General features: G+C 42.2%; 1 protein-coding gene across 5 annotated transcripts in view; it reads left to right on the top strand.

The window, feature by feature from the left end:
• Positions 1–12046, top strand: part of LOC114449358 (microtubule-associated protein 4-like) — a 66111-nt gene that overhangs the window by 30951 nt on the left and 23114 nt on the right. The gene's annotated exons all lie outside the window — the stretch shown is intronic.

Genomic DNA, 12046 nt, shown 5'->3' with positions numbered 1-12046 from the left:
TTTAAGGTCCATCACCATGGTGACATAATACATAAACATTCAGCAGACTGTAAACGTGTTTATTTCTGCTGTAAAGACATTTTAAAAAGAGGTCCATTGGGATCGACTCACTTTTTATGACAACCTCAAGTGGCCACATCAGGAACTGCAGTTTTTGGCCGTATTTCTCAGCATGAAAGTTATTGCTCAAACACATCCATCCTAAGATACAATAGTTCCATATTTAGGTCTGGTAATGACAACAATCAAACTTTTTTTATATATTTTTAAAGGCAAGAGGTAAAGATAGCCATCTTGTTATCTCTAGTTAACCACCTAAACAAAGCTCCAGGGCAGGTTGTTGGGCTAAAACCTCAGTTCCATCCTATTTTTAGATTAAAATCTAAAATTTTATGTCTAAAATTTCCCTTGAGAATAATAGCCATGTTGGCACCACCTGGCCTGGTTCAGTTGACCTCTTATACTCTGGAGAAAACCCTGAGAGGATCTCAGTCTAATGTTTTCCTCCTCCTGTACTGCCAGATTTTAGTCCTGACTGAATCCATAACCTGCTTAGTGAAGGAGAACCCTTTATGCTTTCCTAAACCCCCCAAGACTTAACCAGTACTTATGCAAACACTTACACTTACCTTTAGAAGCATTAACTGGACTTTTTAAGTAGCATACACTCACATATCATTCACATGTATGTGATAGATGTTTTAACACTGGACTGTTGTTAGGATTTATGTTGGATTGGCTGATTTTGAAGTGACACAGTGTTTTTTCTTTCCCTGTTTCCCTTTTTTATGTTTCATGATGCCACCGATGACATCACCACCATCAACAGGTAAGACACGCCTCTGTTTGTTCATGTCTATTTTGTTCTTATGTCTTGGTCTTATGTGTTTTTGCACACATTCTATCTTTGGACAGACAGCAGTTTATACTCAGTCAAAAGTGTAAATTAATAGCATTTTAAGTGAATGGCTTCATTGCCACTTTGTTAGCGAGCGAGGAAGATAAAGATGCTATATTTCACACCTCATGAACAAGTGTGAGTCTATTGTCAGTTCAGGGATACAGTAAGTGTGAGGCTGATGGTAATGTAAATGTATCCCAGTAGCAAATTCACAAAGAGGATTCCCTCTGTGTGTCCACAGTGAGTCTTTGGAGTCACTCTGTGCCTCTTCATTCCGCTCTCAGCTCCCAGTGTCTGCGTGTGACTGTCTGTGTGTGTGTTCTGCCGCAGAGGCCTGTCTGCTCTGCTTATTCAGTCAGCACTAAGTTGTTCCAGAGTGAATATGTTGCTCTACAGTTGGTCCTCCCGCAGTGCTTGACTTCACTCACAGCTAAAGCTGCTACACAAACTTCCTGGGATTTCAAAATGGGGGCTACTCCACCTCTGTTTCTCTGTTTACAGTCACATTTTTCACTGCACCTCTATGGAGAAACCCCAGTAGTGAAAACTCTTTCTTTGTGCAGTATTACAAAGATATAACAACGAAACATGAATCAAAAACAACAGTCTCCTTTTCACTCTATGCTGCACATCATCTATAGAATCATGGCTTCATTGCTGTGCTCTAAAGTGCAGAATGTTATATTCTAAATGTTACTTTTTCCTATAGATGAGTAGCTTTCTAGTGGATGCATGTGGTCTCTATTATTATTATATTATTATACCTACACCTCTCATACAGAACATAGATGTATCTTCACCTTCATATTAAGCAGACACACACTCACTTTTATATAGATATGTAACAAGGAAAATGTAAAGATTGTGCTGCATGGTGAGGCAAATGTGTGTGTTGTGTGGCATCCCTGAAATCAAAGCAAGTGGCTTTAGTGAGAAGTATGATGCAATGACCTGCTTTTGTCCTTGAGAGCGAGCCAGAGAGATTGAATCAAAGTGTATTTCATAAGCTGAGGTACCCCACTCGGGACCCACATGCATGATGGTTGGCTGTGCAGTGCTACAGACTATCAATCACGTTGCCATGTGTGTTAATTATGTAGCACAGAGGAAGGTTGTTGTTGTTGAGTCTTAGCCCTGCTTATTGGCTCCATCAGGTGTCTGCTGGGGGAACTACAGCTGCTTGAGCTAATCAAAGACAAAACAGACCAAACAGTGATTGACTTAGGGATGGTACTGAAGAATCATCAGTTTTTAGTTCTTCTGAAGGCTAAGCCAGCTGTAGCTTCATATTTAAGAGCTGTTACTCTGACACCAAGACAAAATTCCTGAAATGTGAACCAGCTCCTGTAAGATCCAATCATTTCTAGTTGATAGGACTTTTTCATTTGCATTCTCTGAGCCTGATCATGGAAGCATCCTCCTGCTGCGTGTGCGTCAGCTCACTTTCTCATGACAGTGTTCTTCCTTGGATATTAGACTGCTCACTCATCATGCAGGCTCATTTAATTTCCCTGCATGTGTTGGCTCTAGGTGGCTTCTCCCTGCATGATGCCGCAGCTCGGTGGACTAATGAAATCCTACTTTACAGCTTCTTTCGAGGCTGAATTTTCCTAGCGAGCGAGCCCGACATAAGTACTGAATACTGCAGTATTTCATTTAGGGCACCTTAATGAATGGATTTAGGCTGAAGGTCGACATCTTCATCTATCCTCTTTGCCTTTTTTATCCTGTCTCGTGCCCTAATATGTTTTTTGTCCTGGGAATGTATATATATTTTTTGGTATAAAAGTTATTTTCTCTTCCTGTTTTCCTTCAATATTTGACTTATTGAAATGTTCCAGTGCAGGCATCAATACTGTCTTTGTTATACTCGGATTTTTCTAATTAAATTTGTATGTGTAGCTTCTAAACCAGTTCTAGGCCACAGAGATGTAACAGGTGTTAGCAGGGACATATTGCACCAGTTATCTCACATGCAATACAGGACACATGTACTCTAAACAGCTCTGTAATATCAGTTTGAATATCAGTAAGTAAAAGTAGTTTAATGAGAACTGTCAAAACTCTAGATTAATGTCAGGAGCAAGAAGTGGGCTATGGAAGAGTTTTTTGAGGTTATTTTTGCTTCTTGTCCTCCTTTTTCTCCCCCATCTTGTCACCTCCCTCCTTTCAGTCCAGTTTTTTTCCTCTGTCTCCTCTTTCTGACTGAGTCTTTTTCTCTCTGTATTTGCTTCATTTAATCTCCCTTTCACTGCTCTTCCCTGTTTTCACCCCTGCTTCTTTTGTCCATCAATCTTCCCTTCATCTGTTGCCCTCTCAACATCTCTCATCTTTATCTGTTCCTAGATTCCTGTCTCCCTCCTTCCGTCTTCTCCTTCCTCCATTCCTACAGTCCACACTCCTTTGCTTTTTTATTCTTTCCTTCCCCCCCTTTTTTTCCTCTTATATCTTTGCCCTTTCAGTCTCCTTCATCCACGTCACATCTTCCCCTCTCCTGCCCAGACTCCCTGTGTTGCCGCGGCACCGTAATCACTGCATCAACGGTTTGGCTGTGGGTGGGGTGGGGTGGGGTGGGGGGGGGTTTGTGCGGGTGTTGGTGGCAGCAATGGAGGGGGTTGTCAGGGAGACATGGGAGGCGGTTGCCATGGAAACAAAGAGACTCTGCTAGTGAGGGATAGAGAAGGGGTGGACTGGGTGTGACAGTCAGCGAGGTCGAAGTGTAAAAATAGAAACGCTCTGACAAGATCCTCCCTCCTCCTTCTCCACCTTCCCCTCCTCCTCATTCCTCCACCGCCCCACTCTGATCTCTCCCTCTCTCTCTCTCTCTCTCTCTCTCTCTCTCTCTCTCTCTCTCTGCCCAGTGCCCTGGGCAACCAGCTGTAGAGTCTTCGCTCTCTGTTTCCTCCATCTTCATTTTATGGTCAACAATCCATGACCTTGAAAAACAAGTGACCACTCTGATTTTGGTCTGCATTATAAACAGCTTTACTGAATTTTCTAATTTTGTGACTGTTTTTTTCCGTTGATTTTTGTTTGTTTGTTTTGTTTTTAAATGGATTGAGCTTGAGGTTATTTGAAGTTTTATTTTAACAGAGTTTTCTTTTAAAACGTCAGATGTTTCTGGAGCTGGAGACATAGCTGTCATTTTGTGTGTGTATAAAGTCAATGTATATTAAATATAGTGCTGTTGGTAAAATGCAAGCTCAGATATAAAAACACTTTCAAATTGTGTTTGAGGATAAGCAGGCTGTAAATGAAAGCAAGCCAGAAAGGGCACATGTGCATTAATGTGTGAGTTAATCTCAGCCATGCTAGCAGCTCTGTGATGTTCTACTTACTGTAGGCCCTGTGGTGCTTAGAGCTGAAAGTAACATCTGCATACTGATTTAGCCACAATGAAAATGTTAACAGGACAGTGTTCTGGAGTTCTAATTATCTGTATTTTAAAGCAATTGTACTTGCTTGAACTATTAGAAAATATATACTAGTACTAGTTGCTGGCAGCAAGGTCTGGATTCATTTGAGTAACCAGGTTGTGGTTTCTGGACACATACATTGCTTTCAGTTCATTTTATTTTATTATAGTGGAGAGAGTGTAGAAACCTCCACGGCTGATATCTCTAAGATGCAGCTACTGACATATAAGCAATCCAGATATATAAATAGCACTGCAGACCTCAGGAATAATCTGAATATTTGATGTTGGGATGAACTGTGAAATATGTTCACACCTGCCGCACCATCAGCTGTTTTTGACCTGCTGATGGTGCCATTGGAAAAGCCAGTTGGAAAAGTCAACAGGCTTCATCCTCTAAAGCAGCGGTCCCCAACCTTTTTTGCACCACGGACCGGTATCATGTAAAACAATATTTTTATGGACCGGCACAGAAAAAAATATATAAAATAAAAACAAAGTGCATACAAAGACAACTTACTCTTATGCTTAATTAGTGGGAGCCTTTGAGCTTTCTCAGCAATGAGGCGGTCCCATCTGGGGATAATGGGAGACAATGACACCCGATCATTCAGATATTTCAGTGCTAACAGTTTGAAATAGGCTATTGTAATTATTTGATAATATGACTCAGATGGGAGGTTGTGACTCAATTACTATTTTTGTCAATTTAACTATTGAGACTGCAGCTCTGAGCTAACAGAGCTCTGTGGCACATCAGGCTTCAGATACACAAACAGCACTTGTTAATGGCTCAGCTGTGAGTCATTTTTGACCACAGAGTTAAAAGTAGTAGGTGCAATTTCTGTGGATGTTTTTTTTCTGCCATTATGCCACTTAAAATCCAGTGATCTCTCAGATCCAGACATTTTTTAAGCTTGTCTGTTACACTGTCTCTACTGGAGATACAAGAATAAAATACCTACAGAGAGATTTGCCACATGCATGAATGGTAGTGAGAGTGTGGGTGAACTTATAAAGGCAGTTAAAACCTGCATCAGTGCAAAAAGGTTTAAAAGTACAGCAAACTTTCACTAAACTTGAAAATTATGTGCATATTTTTACATCTTGTGTGCTTTCTGAGAATAATTTAGCACAATCAACAGCTGCTGCAGCATACAGCTTTGACTTCCAGCTCATGGAGTCATTTAGGGTGGACTTCAGCTTGACTTACAACAAAGACTATGAAGCCTATAGAATTATCTGCTTTTCTGTTAAAGGGTCAGAAACTGTGGTCTGGTCTTCATAAGTGTAGACAGGCTCAATCCGCTTGACCTAATACCATCCAAACTATTTTAATGTTGTTTGTCCAGCCTAGTCTCAAATGGACCTTTACCTACACAGCTTTGATGGAGTAACTATTTATTTTGCTGTGTAAAATGAACCCACAGTGACTAAAAATGTGATAAACAACGGATGTCGAACATTCTTATCTTAGAACCCATTGCGCAAGTCACCTCTGAGCATGACCCAAACATTTCTTGCATAATACACGTCATTTCCAAGTCTATTGAACCCAAACAACAATCTAATGTCTTCCTCTCTGTGGCTCACTGTTCCTCTGTGGTTACAGGAGACAAATTGTTTATGGACAATTATGTAATAATAGTCATTCATTTTCAGTCATGCTTGACGAGCCGCTCTCTTTATTTTGGCGCAGGCCTCAAAGGCAACGCAGAGCTGGTGGGAGAAGCTCGGCTGTGCGTTGCAAAGCTCCCAAGTGTTCTCTGTATATATTATCAGGCATTTGTTTTAAACGGTGTTTCAGAGGGAGGATCGACATCTAAAGCTGCCTCACTGACAGCGGATTCCCAGCAGTTGCTTGACAGATATTAACCACAGTCTACACATTCAGGGGCTGTCAGCACTTTCTCTCTTTGTGCCTTCGAGGAGCACTGAACACTCTCTGTGGATTTGGCACTATACTCATTGTTAAACCTCATATCTCAATATCAGTTCAAAGCTAGAACTCTTAAATAATGGGACTGGTAAAACAGCTCTTATCTGCAGGCTTGGACTTTTTAAGACCAGAGAAATCGGAAGGAAAACCTTTTTACACAAGGAACATCTTTAAAAAGCAGGGTTTGTCCTTTACAGCATATCCCACACATTGACATGCACTACACATGACTGGAGTGGCCATAATGCTTTGGCTCAGCTGCTTAGACTTCGCTACTGCATGTACTACATATTGTGAGAGCAATATCCCTCTTTGAGTATGACCTTAGTCCTTTTGCAAAGGTCACTTCTTGCTTTGAGCAAAGACAAGAATCTCCAGTAGATTCTGAATTCCAGTCAGTTTATGCTTTCTACAGTGCACATGGTGGTGGTGTTCATCATCTAAGAGCTGCACAGAATGTCAGCTTACTCTGCAAACAGCACCAGTTTAATGCCTAGAAAAGTAGCTGAATATTTCAATTTGCTTGAGCATAAAAATGATATGTAATGAAATACTGATAGCTGGTTACCGCACACATACAGTCTAAGTCCAGGAAGTCAGTGCTAGGCAAAATTGTGGAGATAGGAGAGGCAGAGTGGGGGATGAAACCCCATGCCATCAAAAGAATTTTAATCCCTGCAGAGCTGTATTATAAATCCCAAGCAGAGTGTGGTGGGATATTGTACCATTTTTAGAGTAGAAAAATGTCTTTTTAGGAAGGCAGTAGAACCTGTCTCTTGCTCTGACTATTAAACAGCCATACAGAGCAATCAAACCTAATGAATCGTTATAGACGACAACTAATACTATCACAGACCATGTAACAGTTTGCAAATGACACCAAAGAGGGCCACTTTTGCCTTGACTCAAACCATGTTCCTCTAAAGGGTCCATTTAACAACAGGTTATTCACTCACCTTTTACAAATGACAGCCATTACACTCATCTGTGTTCCATGTAGTCATTTAGTTTTTATCAGTTCTTGTGTTGGTTCAATTTTATAATCCACTGTGGAGCTGTTTAAATATGATTTAAAAAAATTTGCTATGTGTGTCATCATTTTGTAGATTTTGTGACAGATGCTCTACTGGTGCTTAAGAGTGTTGTTTTAAAGACCTGCATATCAGACAGGTCATTTAAGACTCAGTTTTCACTGACACACATGGCTGCTTAGCAATTAAACTTCATTATCTTTGTGAGTCATAACAGTTTTATCTGGAGTTTTTGCACTGCATGCAACAACGGACCTAATACAGAGAAGAAATGGAAAATTGATTATTTAACCTAAATAATGCAGTGGGGATGAAGTCATTTGAATGAGATGTCACAAGCTTTTTCCATAGTCAGATAGGCCATGTGAGCAAGGTAAGATGCAGCATCAGGCATCAGGATGTATGGTGTCAATTTGAAATGACATACCAGTTGGAAACTTCCCTAAAGAACCCTTTTTATGTGCAACTGTTCATGTATCTTCATGTGTGTGTTCAGCAGTTCAGTGTCTGACTGCAGCTCATTCTACTATCAAACGACATGCATTTGCCATGTTTCTTTTTGTGTTAATGTTAGTTTTCTTCATCTAGTAATGCTGTGCTTGGTTAGCTTTTAGGATTCTACAGCAGCATAAACCATTGATTGCAAAACAGTGATCGAGCCAGCTTTCATAGCACCTACAGTTGTGTTCTTAAGATGAGGATTGCCTTTGAGAGGAAGCAAGTTTCTGCTTGCTATGGGATGTTATGGAAAGGTTGCACAGAAATTGGGTAGATGAGTGGTTTGGATGTCTGTCTGTCTGGCTTTGGTTCAGTAATCTGCAAGTTTTAGCAGCAGTTCCAAAAATTTCAATTTGAGAGCACTGGACACATGAGTTGTAATTATCCTTCTAATTTATGCCATGCACTAAAAAGGCTCTGCCACTTCATCTCTCTATCTCTTTAGGAATTGTAATTTTCTTTCCGTCTTTCTTTCTTTTGGCCATTATTGTAATAATCAGGATTGGCTGACATCTGAGCATGTTAAGCCAATTGACAGGCAGGCTCCTCTGCGGGCAGCCCAGTGTTATATCTGTGGAGCCATCCTTTAACAAGTGTTACTCTTCTAGTAACAATAGGGACAAAACATTTCAAAGGATGATAACACTTGAGATTTGTTTCTTTAATTTCTATTTCTAAAATGTATGTATTTTCCTCATCAATGTACACACAGCACCCCATATTGACAGAAAAACACAGAATTGTTGACATTTTTGCAGATGTATGTAAAAAGAAAAAGTGAAATATGACATGGTCCTAAGTATCAGAGCCTTTGCTGTGACTCATATATTGAACTCAGGTGCGTCCATTTCTTCTGATCATCCTTCACATGGTTCTACACCTTCATCTGAGTCCAGCTGTGTTTGATGATACTGATTGGACTTGATGAGGAAAGACACACACCTGTCTGTATAAGACCTTACAATGAGGATCATGAGGTCAGAGGAACTGCCTGAAGAGCTCAGAGACAGAACTGTGGCAAGGAACAGATCTGGCCGTCCAGCCAAACTGAGCTATTGGGGAGAAGAGCCATGGTGAAAGAGGTAAAGAAGAACCCAAAGATCACTGTGGCTGAACTCCAGAGATGTAGTCGGAATTTGGGAGAAAGGTGTCAAAAGTTAACCATCACTGCAGCCCAACCTGGTGGAAGTGTTTTCCAGCTGCAGGGACATGATGACTGGTTACAATTGAGTGAAAGATGAATGCGGCCAAGTACAAGGATACCTTCTCCAGAGTGCTCAGGACCTCAGACTGGGCCGAAGGTTTACCTTCCAACAAGACAATGACCCTAAGCACACAGCTAAAATAAGGAGTGGCTTCACAACAACTCTGTGACTGTTCTTGAATGGCCCAGCCAGAGCCCTGACTTAAACCCAACTTAGCATCTCTGGAGAGACCTAAAAATGGCTGTCCACCACCGTTTACCATCCAACCTGACAGAACTGGAGAGAATCTGCAAGGAGAGATGGCAGAGGGTCCCCAAATCCAGGTGTGAAAAACTTCTTTCTGGGTCTGAATACTTAGGACCATGTGATATTTCAGTTTTTTTTAATAAATCTGCAAAAACGACTGTGTTTTTCCGTCAATATGGGGTGTTGTGTGTACATTAATGAGGAAACAAATTAAGTGTGAAAATATCAAGGGGGTCTGAATACTTTCTGTACCCACTGTATATTTAACATGTAAGTCCAAAAAAGGGCATTGTTTATCAGCCCTCAGCTGCCCCTGCTTAAGATCAGTACGGGGCATAGAAAAACCCATACTGGTGTACCTGCATGTAAAAATACATAATCGTTGTCATGTTTTTGGCAACCTGGCGAGTATTAGCTCTTTAGCTGCTCTGGTTTTGGTCTCCGCCAACAACTGAAACTTGGCTCTCAATCTGCTCCGTGCTTCAACATTTCATACCAGCCAGTCACAACACTCTCTGTGGCTGGGTTTAAAGGTAGGGTAGGAGATTTCATTCTAAGGCGCCCCTGCACAGAGTATTGCGCGCACCAGAGAGGTACGTGCATGATGGCCGAAGTCACAGACAGGTTGGGAGGCGTGGCTTCGGGGTGAGCTCCGAGAGAAAGGGGCGTGTGTTTACTTTAGCAATCTGGCTGACTCTCACTGAGTTTTCAAAATCTCCTACCCTACCTTTAACAGAACCAGGAGAACCATTTGATAGACAAAATGAAGCCATAGCTGTTTTAAAGAAAAGAAATACCCCTGCCTGACATGAACATACATTGAACTAAAGCTTTCCTTTATCAAATTAATAAATATACATTTACTTAATACATTGAGCTAGTTTAATCACGGGCTGACAGAAGTGCAGTCAGTCTCATCAGGATGGATTCAGTAATTTCTCCTCATGTCTCTCACTGTTCATCAACATGTTAGCAGTGGCTGTCATATGGCAGCTGAGTAACAGCCATTGATCGTGTGCGGGTGTATGTGTGTGTGAGCACTGTACATGTGTGTTCACGCTCCTATGTCTTCCTGTTCCTATGTGTGTGTGCATGTGCACATTTGTCGCTAGGGGCAAGATGCTGAAATTTTGCTTCAGCGAATGAGGGAAAATTCCGGGCTGTCATGTGACTGTGTGATGTCAGAGAGACAGAGAGAGAGAAACAAAGATAAAGAGCGACAGAGAGAGAGAGAGAGAGAGAGAGACGGAGAGAGCAAGGTGCAATTTAGCCCCACAGCTGATCCGTGCAGTGCTCAGAGAGAAGCTGAGACGACCAGACAAACACATTCTCTCTCTCTCACATGCACTTCGTTGCCTTGACTATATACACACATGCACTTTACGCACATCAACGCAGTTTCACACACACACAACTGCGAGGCATCACTTTAAAAAAAGAAAGGATGCGTTGCTTCCTCTACTTCACCAGCTCATAACACTTTGGATACTGAGGACATATCTGCCTCCTGGACAAGAAAAAAAACGACTTACTGGAAAAGAAAAGAGCAGAAAGAGAAGAAAAAAGAAACAAAACTGCAGAAGGACTAAAGAGAAAGGAAGACAAGAGAACCAAGCCTGAAAAAAGACCAGGATAAGTGGATTGACAACAGTGCTGGAGAATGTCCTTTCTGTCTGGCTCACCCTGGCAGCAGCCTGGCATTATTAGTGGTGGCAGTGGGTACGGACAACCATCCAGCGGGCATCAGCAGCAGCATCAACAACAACAGCAACCCAAACCTTCTAATACTCTCTCCAGCGCCACTGTCCCTACGGCCCTGGCCTCATCTCCGCTGTCACCCTCCAGTCCAGCATCTGCCCGGCACAGTGACTGGCACTCTGAAAGCCAGATGGCACAAGGGGGACAGGTTGTTGCTGCCACCCAACCAGGGTCTAGAATAACTTTGACAGAAGATGAGGTGAAATTAGGCCGAGGAGGGATCGAAGGGATATCTATTGGGATGATGGCTGAGGCACCAGGAATACCGAGCTTCAAGATGCCAGCACTGAAGATAGAGGAGGAGGGGTCCAGAGGAGGGAGGCAGAGGGAGGACGGACATAGTGCAGAAGGGCCCGGGATGTCATTAGGGAGTGCAGGACAGAGCCCCAGCAGTCCCCTGTCTTCTCACTCCTCTCCTTCTTCCTCCCTACCCTCTCCTTCTATCTCACCTGGGAAGTCATTTCAAACTTCTGCTCTAGACCTTAAACCTACATCCCCACACTTTGGACAGATTAGGAGCAAAGATGGATTATACATTCCGGGATCTCAACTGAGTGTCCAAAGTCATGGCTCACTTTCTCCACTAAAACAGGCCTCAGGGCCTGGGGAGAGAAATTCATTGAACACTCCTGTCACTCAAAGTACCACTGCAAGTCTTGAAAATAAAAAGGATGAGGAGAAATGTGTCCGTTCGGAGAGCCTGCTCAGAAATCAGAAAGAACATTATATCGCAACTGCAACTGAAAGTCAAATGTTGAAGCCATGTTTAGAAAAGCAAAGCATTGATAAAGAACCTGCTGGTGCTTTTCTTCCTGCTACTGACCTAAAAGAGAGTAAAGCTGCAACAGGCCCGTCTGCAGCCTCACCTAACAAAGCTGCGGATGTAGGGAGGAGTGGATTGGAAAACTTAAGCCATACTGAAAAGGGGAGGACAGCGTCATGCATTCAGCCTGGAAGAGGAGTAACGGAGAGCGGGGTTGCAAATCAAAGCTCTTCACAGGATTTAAATCGCTCTGAGGATGGGAGAGTGGGATCATGTGCTACCTTTATCAT

Source organism: Parambassis ranga, chromosome 17, assembly GCF_900634625.1.
Source record: "Parambassis ranga chromosome 17, fParRan2.1, whole genome shotgun sequence".
NCBI classification, from domain to species: domain Eukaryota; kingdom Metazoa; phylum Chordata; class Actinopteri; family Ambassidae; genus Parambassis; species Parambassis ranga.
Note: the sequence above shows the minus strand (reverse complement) of the source record. Positions and strands in the feature narration are given on the sequence as shown.